Raw genomic sequence first — 9,454 nt, 5'->3', positions numbered from 1 at the left:
CATCATAGCGACCAGTCATTCCCCAGTTTGGCCAATTTGCCTATTAGCCTTTTATTATATAGGATTTATATTTATATGATTCCATTCACATATAGTTCAAGAATAAGTAATACTAACTGATGCTAAAGACATGAATATAGTTCATACAACATCTGGGGGCTAAGTGGTTATTGCCTGGGAAGAAGCATAAAGAAACCTCTGGATGACAGAACTGTTCTACATGTTAGCCTGGATGGTGGCTGTACTAAGGTATATCGAGCAGACACTATATGCTTTGCGCCCTGTGCACATGTGGCAGATAAGAGAGACATGCTTACATTCTAGGGAAGAAGACATTAGGCACTAACTTCAGTGACGTGTGTTTGGGTAACAAGTTGGTAGAGGAGATAATGGTGGCTTTAGGCACAGGGAACAGAGAAAACTCAATTATTGTGGGGACGAGGGGGAGATTTCCTGGAGGGAGAGATGGCATAACTGAGAGCCATTAGGCATTAGGCAGGGATAAGAAGATTGGGAGGCAGAGAACATTCTAGGTATTGGGAACAATATAAGCAAAGGCCTGAAGGTGAGAGAGGGAGGCACGCGCAAATAATTACAAGTTTTGAGTGCAGGGGAAAAGATGGTGATAGAGAGGCAAAGTGATGGTGGCGCTCAGCAGGGGCCAACTTTTTTGGTGACTAAATGAGATGTTAAAAGAGCTTTGGCTTTTCTGAGGGCGTTGGGAAACCCATGCATAGTTTTAGGTAGGAAAGAGTCCAAGTCACATTGACATTTTAAGAAATGAGTCTGGGGTCCTAGCCGGTTTGGCTCAGTGGATAGAGCATGGGCCTGTGGACTGAAGGGTCCCCGGTTCGATTCCAGTCAAGGGCACATGCCCAGGTTGCAGGCTCCATCCCCAGTAGGGGGCGTGCAAGAGGCAGCCGACCCATGATTCTCTCTCATCATTGATGTTTCTGTCTCTCCTTCTCCCTTCCTCTCAGAAATCAATAAAAATGTAGGAAAAGAAAAAAGGAGAAGAAGAAGAAGAAGAAAAAGAAATGAGTCGGAGAAGCCCTGCAGGTGGTCCAGGTGAGAGAAGATGGGGCCTGGATAGTGGCGAGTGGAAATGAAGACGGTGTGATGGTAGGATGTGCTGGGTGGGGAAGACGGGAGAGTCTGGCAGGAGCTGGCTGCATTTGGGCACTTTTGGGAAGGACTATGATTCCACACGCTGGAGGAGGCCAGGGACCTGAGGTATGCGGTTTGATTTCCCCCCTCTGAATTTCCAGTGTCGTTGCTTCTCGCTGCCTCCTAGAAGGAGCCTTGCTCTTAAAGAGAGAACCTTTCAGTTGAATTTGCTGTTCCCTTTCGTGGGTGGAGGTGGGGGAGTGGGGTTGGAAAGGAGGGAGACTTAGTTGAAGGCATTAAGCCCCCACCACTTCCTCCTCCCCTCCACTCCCCAAGCAGGTTATTTTCCTGTTTCCTCGTGCATTTAAAAGGACAGAGGGATTGAATGACCTCCATTAGCAAAGATGCTTGGGGGCGGGGGGGGGGGGGATATGCCTTGGGAGGGTTCTTCTTCCCCAGAATTTTAGTCCTGTCCTCTGATGACATGTCTTAGTTGGGAGATGGTGAATGGGGACCCAAGAGGGACCCAAGAGAGATGACTACCATCATCAACTGCTTAAATTGATTTACATGCATAAGGAAAATTCTCGGAAACTCGAGCAATAGGAAGTTTAACATCCATGGGTCTGCCAATGCGGAAAGCCTGGGCCCCTGGTGGGTCCCTTTCGCAGGCACTCCGCCCGGCATCAGAAGGGGATTTAGCAGCGGAGAGCTGCCTGCCCACAGCGCAGACCGTTAAGGCTCCTGCCGGGAAGAAAGCCGGTTAGAATCTGATCCCGCAGAACAGGAGACCCAGGAGCCGCCCGCCCGCCCGCCCGCCTCCCGGTGCCGTGTCGCTGCAGCGCTGCGCCAGGGCGGGGCGGGCGTCGGAGGCGGCGGCGGCGTGGGCGCTGTGTTGCAGGTGTGACACCCGCGGACTCCTGCCTCTGTCGGGATCGCCAGGGCGGACGCTGCTCCTCGGGAACCCGGTGGCGGTCGCTTGCTCGTGGATTTCCGCCCGTGGACTTCCCACCCAGGTAGGGGATGGCGCTGCTCGCCCCGGTGCGTGCAGACCCGCAGGGGACGCGGGGACTGGGGGTTCCCAGGCTTGCCTGCCGGAGCGGAAACATACACGCTGGTACCTCTGAATGCGGGTAGTAAAGGCACAAAAGACACGGGGAGGATCGTGGAAAAGCCAGGACTTACCCTCCGCGCAAGGCTGCGCGCTTCTGGGAAGGTGGCACTCCCCAAGGGCTGTGTTACGCACCCTGCTAGAACTATTAGCTCGCCTAGTTTTTGCAACTTAGGCTAACTCCGTTTCCCTAAGCCAGCGGCTTTGAGTTTCCATTCTATTCCTGGGAGATGGATTTTCGTCGTTGCTGTTGGTTTGTTCTTAAAAGAACAGATGAAAACACACACACACACACACACACACACACACACACACACACACTCACACACCTAGAGGCTCTGGGTCCGGGTTTGTGAGTGTGCATTTCTGTATGTGGAGGGCGCCCTCCGCGGGAGTGGGAGCGGTTCCTTAGGGACACGGAGGATTTGTTTTGTAGCTGGATTTCAGCGCAAGGAAAAGAACATGATTTGTTCTGCAGGGATGGGTGAGCAAATGCATTTAGCCAGGGAGGAGCGAGGCACTGCTGTTCCTCCTTCCGCAGACCCGTATTAGGTATCTCTGCTGTCCAGCAGCCGGGCTGCTGAAACAAAACCTTTAACTGCAAATCACAGATGCAAGCTAGCTCAAAACAGGTAACATAATGGTGCCCTGAGCTCTCATGGGGTAGGGTGGGGCGCTGGAGAATGCCTGCTCATTTTATTTTATTTTATTATTATTATTTTTTTACAAAAGGCCTGCCGGGGAGGTAAATGTGGGTGGCTTTGAGGTTGAAGGAGCAGCAAGTGAGGGATGCGGTGTGTGTGTGTGTTTGGGGGAGATCTGGGCATTGCCAGCGGTCCTTCTGGTCAGCAGTGGTCTCTTCTATGTTTCTGCTTCCTGCCCTTTCCAGAGAGGATCCTTGTCCTGTCTGCCCCAGCCCACGCAGCAGACACATACAGGCACATTCCGCATCTCTCTTGAGTCAGCAAATACTCACCGGGCAGCTGGCATATGTCAGAGGCCAGATGAATCCTTGGGGGCGCAGAGGTGACCTAAACACGGTCCCAACCCTAACCCAGCAGCTCACACCTGGTGGGGGCAAACACCTGTATTAGTGAACGTGGCACATTCAGTAATGCAAGTGTGAAAAGAGAGCGGTGCAGGCAGAGAGGAAGCGGGACAGTGATTATTTTTGTAAACGATGCTCTCATCAATGAGACATGGCATGGATTTCAGTAGGGACTGGGTCCCTCGTGTGTCTGTGACCCATATCATTCTATTACCCATCAACATCACTGCCACTGGATGGCAGGGCTTTAACAGTTCGCCCCAGAGCTGGCATTTGATCAGATCCCAGAAGACACACGCAGGCTGACGCCAAAGGAGGAAAGCACTCAATGCAGGTCAGGCTATGCTTTTTGTTATATATATATATATATATATATATATATATATATATATATATATATATATATATATATATATATATATATATATATATATTTTTTTTAAAGCGGATTGTTTTCCTAACTCCCAGGACCAGGAAGGTTTTGAAGCAGTACTTCACCGAAGCAGGGATTCTGGAAAATTCGGGGGAGGTCTCAGAGCAGGTGAACTGATTTTTTCCCCCCTGGGGTCCCTGACCTATCTGCATGGCTCAGCCCAGTTCAAAAGGAAAGCTCTGACGTTGACTCTGAGTGGGTGGAATAAAGAGAAGCTAAAGCTGGTACGAGTTGTCTTCCCTGGGAGATGAAAATCCAGTCTCACGGATGTTTCGTCCTGGACAAAAGCTGTGGTGGGCAACGAAAAATGATAGAACGAAGAGCTCTCATGTCATGCATGTTTGCCAGCGATGCGCATCACATGCATTTTGTCACCTAAACCATCCGGAAGGTATTTGAAAAGCTGGCTGGCACAGTGCAGGGAGTGTGGGCTTTTGATGACCAGACAGACCGAGGTGAGTGTCTTGGGAAAGTTACGTAGCTCTCTTTGAGCTTTGGTTTCCTGATCTGTAAAATGGAGATAGCAATAGGTTGTTATAATAATGAAATAGTAGGTGCTTAAAAATATTTGTTCATTGTGAAATAATTGTCCGATATAAATTGCTTGACAGATGCAGGTGCTCAAAAAAATGGCAGTTCAGCCTGACCAGCATGGCTCAGTGGTTGACCGTTGACCTATGAACCAGGAGGTCACGGTTCCATTCCAGGTCAGGTCACATACCCGGTTGTGGATCCAATCCCCAATGGGGGGCACGCAGGAGGCAGCTGATCAGTGATTCTCTCTCATCACTGATGTTTCTATCTCTTTCTCCCTCTCCCTGCCTCTCTGAAATCAACAACAAAAATTTTTTTTTAAATGGCAGTCATTCATTGAGTCCCTATTATGTGTTAGATAACTGCCCTATGTAAGGGGAATACACAATTGAACTAAATAAAGCCCCTTAAAGAGCTTAACTTGTGCGTGTGTGTAAGATATTGGACAAATAAATAAGTAACTAGAGAGTGTATCAGCCGATGATGCATTGTAATGGAGAGAAATAAAGTAAGGTAAAAGGAATTCGGAGTGCTGCCAGAGGGCAGAGTACGGATTGTTATTTTTCTAAGCAGCTTGGTCAGGGAAGGCTTTGCTGATAAGTGACATTTGACTAGACCCCTAGGGAAATGAGGGAGTGAGTCAGGCAGCTGTCCGAGAAAGAACATTCTGGGCATTTTGATTCTTTGTGGTATGTTTGTGCCCCCCCCCCCCATAGTGAAAGAAAGGGTCACCTTTATTGAATAGTCCTGCAGGTATTGTCCTTGCTAGTTATTATTTGTTTTTCTTTGAGAGAAATAATAGTTTCTATGGTTATGGAAAGGTGTTGGAATCAATTGGAAATGCATAGACCTTTGGTGTACCATGGAATGCATATATATAACATGATATGATGAGTTTATTTGAGCTTATAGGCTTAATATGAGGATGAGCTTGCTGCTCTGCCCCTTTGAGACTTTGTTCCTCCCAAGAGCATGGTTTTGGGATTTGAGAGCTCCACCCGCAGGATAGATCCTGCATCCGGTGCAGTAGGGCTACTGCAGAGTGTTTCATGGATGGAAATAGGGCCGGATGCTTGAGAACTCGGTCCAAGTTTCTGTGACATAGGATGTGGTGAGGCTGGGTCATGGTCAGGGTGGCTGGCTGGATGTCCCCTAGGTCACCTCAGAAGATAACATTTACCTCTGTGAATTTACCCCACCTAAGATCTGGCTTTTAGTCTTGCTGCCTCAGAAACCTGATCTGTCTCTGTGGGTCTCACGACAGTGACCTTGCTCACCTACATGCCATTCTATTGATTTGCAATGGCCGAGGCACTGTGTGGCATGGCTGGTGTGTCTCCTTCCTGCAGACTTCCCTTCATGAGAACGTCATCACAAGAAGGTTTCCTTGGTGAACATGTAATCAGGGCAAAGAGCTGAGATGCCCACTCTAAGGACTGATCACACACGTTATGGGTGATCTTGCTATTGGGACGACAGAACAAACTACCCCAAAAGTTAGCGGCTGAAGACAGCAACCATTTAATATTTTCTCATATGTATACGGGTTGGCTGGGCAGATCTGGGTTGTGCTTGGTTGATCTCATCTGGGTATGCTCATGTGACTTTGGCCTGCTGATGGTGTGGCCGAGAACTGGCTGCTTCAGGATAGCCTCAGCTGGGATGACTTGACTCTGCTCCATGTGGTCTCTCATCCTCCAACACGTGACCCCAACATGTTCAAATGTAAGGTCAGAGTCTAAGACAGAGTGGACACTTGCATGGCATTTGAGGCCCAAGCTTTTAGCTGACATACTGTCGCCTCATCCTTGTCTATTGACAAAAGCCAGTCACAAGGCCAGCCCAGAGTGAAGGAGTAGGGAGTAGACACCACTTCTTGATGGGAGGAGCAACATCATCACATTACAAAGAACATGGATCCAAGAAGGGGAAGAAGTGAGGATATTTTTGCAATCTCTTTGGGCTCCTTTTATTGGCTCTGTTTGAATGGACAATGGCTGCAATGTGTGTGTTTTTTTTTTCCTCTCTCTGTGTTTTCATGGTTGACCTACTTTAGACATATATATTTCCTAAATATATATTTTTTGAGTTTTTTTTTTCAATGTGCCAGGCACATTATAGGCAGGGAAACCAGCGGTAAAAATAACATGATCCATCTTCATGAAGCATTCATTTTAGTTTGGGAAGACACATAATATGCAAGTAAGCACGTAACTGTGTAATGTCAGGTGATGAAAGAACATCAAGAAGGGAAAGAAAGATTGGGAATGCCTGGTTGAGTTGGGATAGGGAACTAAGGTAGAGTTGGGGGCGGGCATTTTATATAATGCATATCTGGGGGAAAGACCTTTCCAGGCAGAAGAAATAAGTGCAAAGGACCTGAGGCAATAGAATACTGAGGCATGTTCTGAGAACAGCAAGGAGACCAATGTAGAATTAACTGAGAGAGGGGGACATGGCAATAGACGATGAGACCAGACAATTAGTGGGGAGCTAGGTAATACAGGGTCGGGTAGGGCAGGGGTCCTCAAACTACGGCCCGCGGGCCACATGCAAATACAAATATTGTATTTGTTCCCGTTTCGTTTTTTTACTTCAAAATAAGATATGTGCAGTGTGCATAGGAATTTGTTCATATTTTTTTTTAAACTATAGTCTGGCCCTCCAACGGTCTGAGGGACAGTGAACTGGCCCCCTGTTTAAAAAGTTTGAGGACCCCTGGGGTACGGTCTTGCATAGATTTTGGCTTCTACTCTGAGATAAAAAGCCATTGGAGAATTTTAAAAAATATATTTTTATTGATTTCAGAGAGGAAGGGAGAGGGAGAGAGAGAGAGAAACATCAATGATGAGAGAGAATCATTGATTGGTTGCCTCCTGCATGCCCCACATTGGGGATCGAACCTGCAACCTGGGCATATGCCCTGACCAGGAATTGAATCATCTCTGAGCCACACTGGCTGGGCCCATTGGAGAATGGGCACAGGTTGTCATCACCTGATTTATGTTTTGTAGCGATCACTTATTGAGTTTTAGATCTTAGAATAGACTCTTAGGGGGTCAAGAGTGAATACAGGGAGTTTAATTATGAGACCTCTACAATGTTCCAGGTGAGAGGTGATGGCCATTTGGACCAGGGTGGATAGTGGCTGATGGTGAGAGAAGGCCACATTCTGGACATATTTCATGTTAGAGGAGATAAGACTTGCTGGTAGGTTAATTTATGAGAGAAAGAAAGGAGTCAAAGATGACTCTACATATTTTGACCTGAGCAACTGGAAGGAGTGGCCCTTTACTGAGAGGGAGAAGGAATAGTTATGGGGTTCAGTAGGCCATCCAATGGGAGATGTTAAGTAGGTAGTTGTATCTTCTATCTACTTAACAGAGTTGAAGCAAGGATATATATATATATATATATATATATATATATTTGAGTATCATTCCCACACATTCCCATATTACTTATTTGTTTCTTTAATGAGCCAAGTCACTACCATATCACCAGTGCCCAGAATATTGCCTGGCACATAGTATGCGCTCAATGAATTTTTATTGAATGAATGAATGGAACCATTTAATCACCAGAGGTGACTGCAGATCTTTGCTTCAGTGGATCTTGAAGTGTAACTCCCTGAAGTTATTACCTTTCTTTCCAAGGTCCCCTGGGAGCCTCACTGTGGATCTCTTGGTCTAAAAACAGACTTTAAATGTGAAGGCTCCAATTGCTTATATCTTACAGAAAGCAATGTGTGATGACAAGTAAGAAAGAGAAATGAGTGGAAACCAAAAAATAGCTCATACTTTCAAAAAAAAGGAGACAAAATCCTCGGAGAGAGGTGGCTGAAATTTAGGGGTGTGATGTTCTTGGTTTATTATTGTACTGCTCTTAATTTAAAAGTAAGCAGTGCCGGGAGCCGGTCCATCCTTGCTGTTTCAAGGGACCTGGCATATATGGCATACTGTTCTTAATATGTTTGCTCACCTTCTTGGCGCTGTGTTTTAACCAAGGTCACCTCTCCGAGAAAGGTTGAATCCCCAGGTAGGGATTTTCCCCTGAAGTTAGGGAGGGAATAAAACCCCTCAACAAGTGCCAGGCGGGTAATTAATCCCTTTAACTACGAACAATCATGCTTAAACTACATAATCTTTTCTCCCTGGAATGGAGATAAGAAACGCCCTAACCTTTGTAATAGAGATTGATAGGATTGAATCAACTGGTATAAATACAGTTGTAACAAGACAGAAACACTCAGAACTCAGAACACAGAACTAAGGACACAGGGCTTGGAAGACAGGACCAAGAGAGACAGAGCCTAGGCACAGAACCTACACAGAACGTTCTCTAGAGACAGAAGAACTTCGCTGGCGAGAGCATGCCGGAGGATCCTGGACAGGGACTGGCCTCGGAGCCTGGAGGCAGAGCCTGGTGAGAGAGCATGGCAGGGATCCTGGACTGAACCTGACTGCGGAGATTGGCAAGAGAACCTGACCAGGACCTGGCCACAGAACCTGGCTGGAGATCCGAAGCAGAACCTCTCTGGAGATCGAGACCATTCCTTCTTCACCGACTCCGTCCACACCTTTGGGGACCCCTGGACCTGCTGGGGTTGGACCCCGGCAAAGCAGGATCAGGGGAAAATCTTGAAGAAGGGAGACATTTATTTAAATCAATTTTATGCCCAGGGGGGAAAAAAATCCCATATCTACAGCATCTTGAATAGTGTGCTTCTGTTTATAAAAGGAGAGAAGTAGGCAATATAACCTTATATGAAAAGGGGAGGGCTGGAATGACTTCAACCTCAGACTTGAGGTGCTGTCCATTCCCTCCCCATAGTGTGGCTGAATATGTTGAGTGTGAGTGTGTGAGTTTTGTTTGCAAGGATATTGTGAGGGGAGGGGGAGGGTTGCCTCTGTGTGTGGGGGGGCAATCAAGGAAAAACATGATTGAATCCCAGAAGTATGAGAAAGATAGCAAATTGGCCTCCATTTTTAGGTGTGTGTACTAAGCCTGACCATGTAGGGCAGCGGATGAAGTAGTGGGTGTGCTATCAGACAGAACCGGGTTTGAGCTCAAGCTCCATTACTTTATGGATGTATAAACACAAGCGATTTATTTCATATCTGTGAGCCTTGGTTTCCCCTCAGTTCTAAGATGATGGTGATGATGACGATGAAGCTGATGATGGTGGTGGTAGTAATAACACTCAAGTATTCTTCAGTTT

At 47.0% G+C, this 9,454-nt stretch overlaps 1 protein-coding gene across 1 annotated transcript in view; it reads left to right on the top strand.

Moving 5' to 3' along the window:
- Nucleotides 1-1,841: 1,841 nt before the first annotated feature.
- Nucleotides 1,842-9,454, top strand: part of SV2B (synaptic vesicle glycoprotein 2B) — a 53,466-nt gene continuing 45,853 nt past the window's right edge. Inside the window, exon 1 of the mRNA XM_059677924.1 lies at nucleotides 1,842-2,123. The gene's annotated coding sequence lies outside the window, so the exon portion shown is untranslated. The remainder of the gene's footprint in view (nucleotides 2,124-9,454) is intronic.

The sequence above is a fragment of the Myotis daubentonii genome, chromosome 21 (assembly GCF_963259705.1).
Source record: "Myotis daubentonii chromosome 21, mMyoDau2.1, whole genome shotgun sequence".
Taxonomy (NCBI): domain Eukaryota; kingdom Metazoa; phylum Chordata; class Mammalia; order Chiroptera; family Vespertilionidae; genus Myotis; species Myotis daubentonii.
The sequence above is the reverse complement of the archived record's forward strand: the minus strand, read 5'-3'. Positions and strand labels throughout refer to the sequence as shown.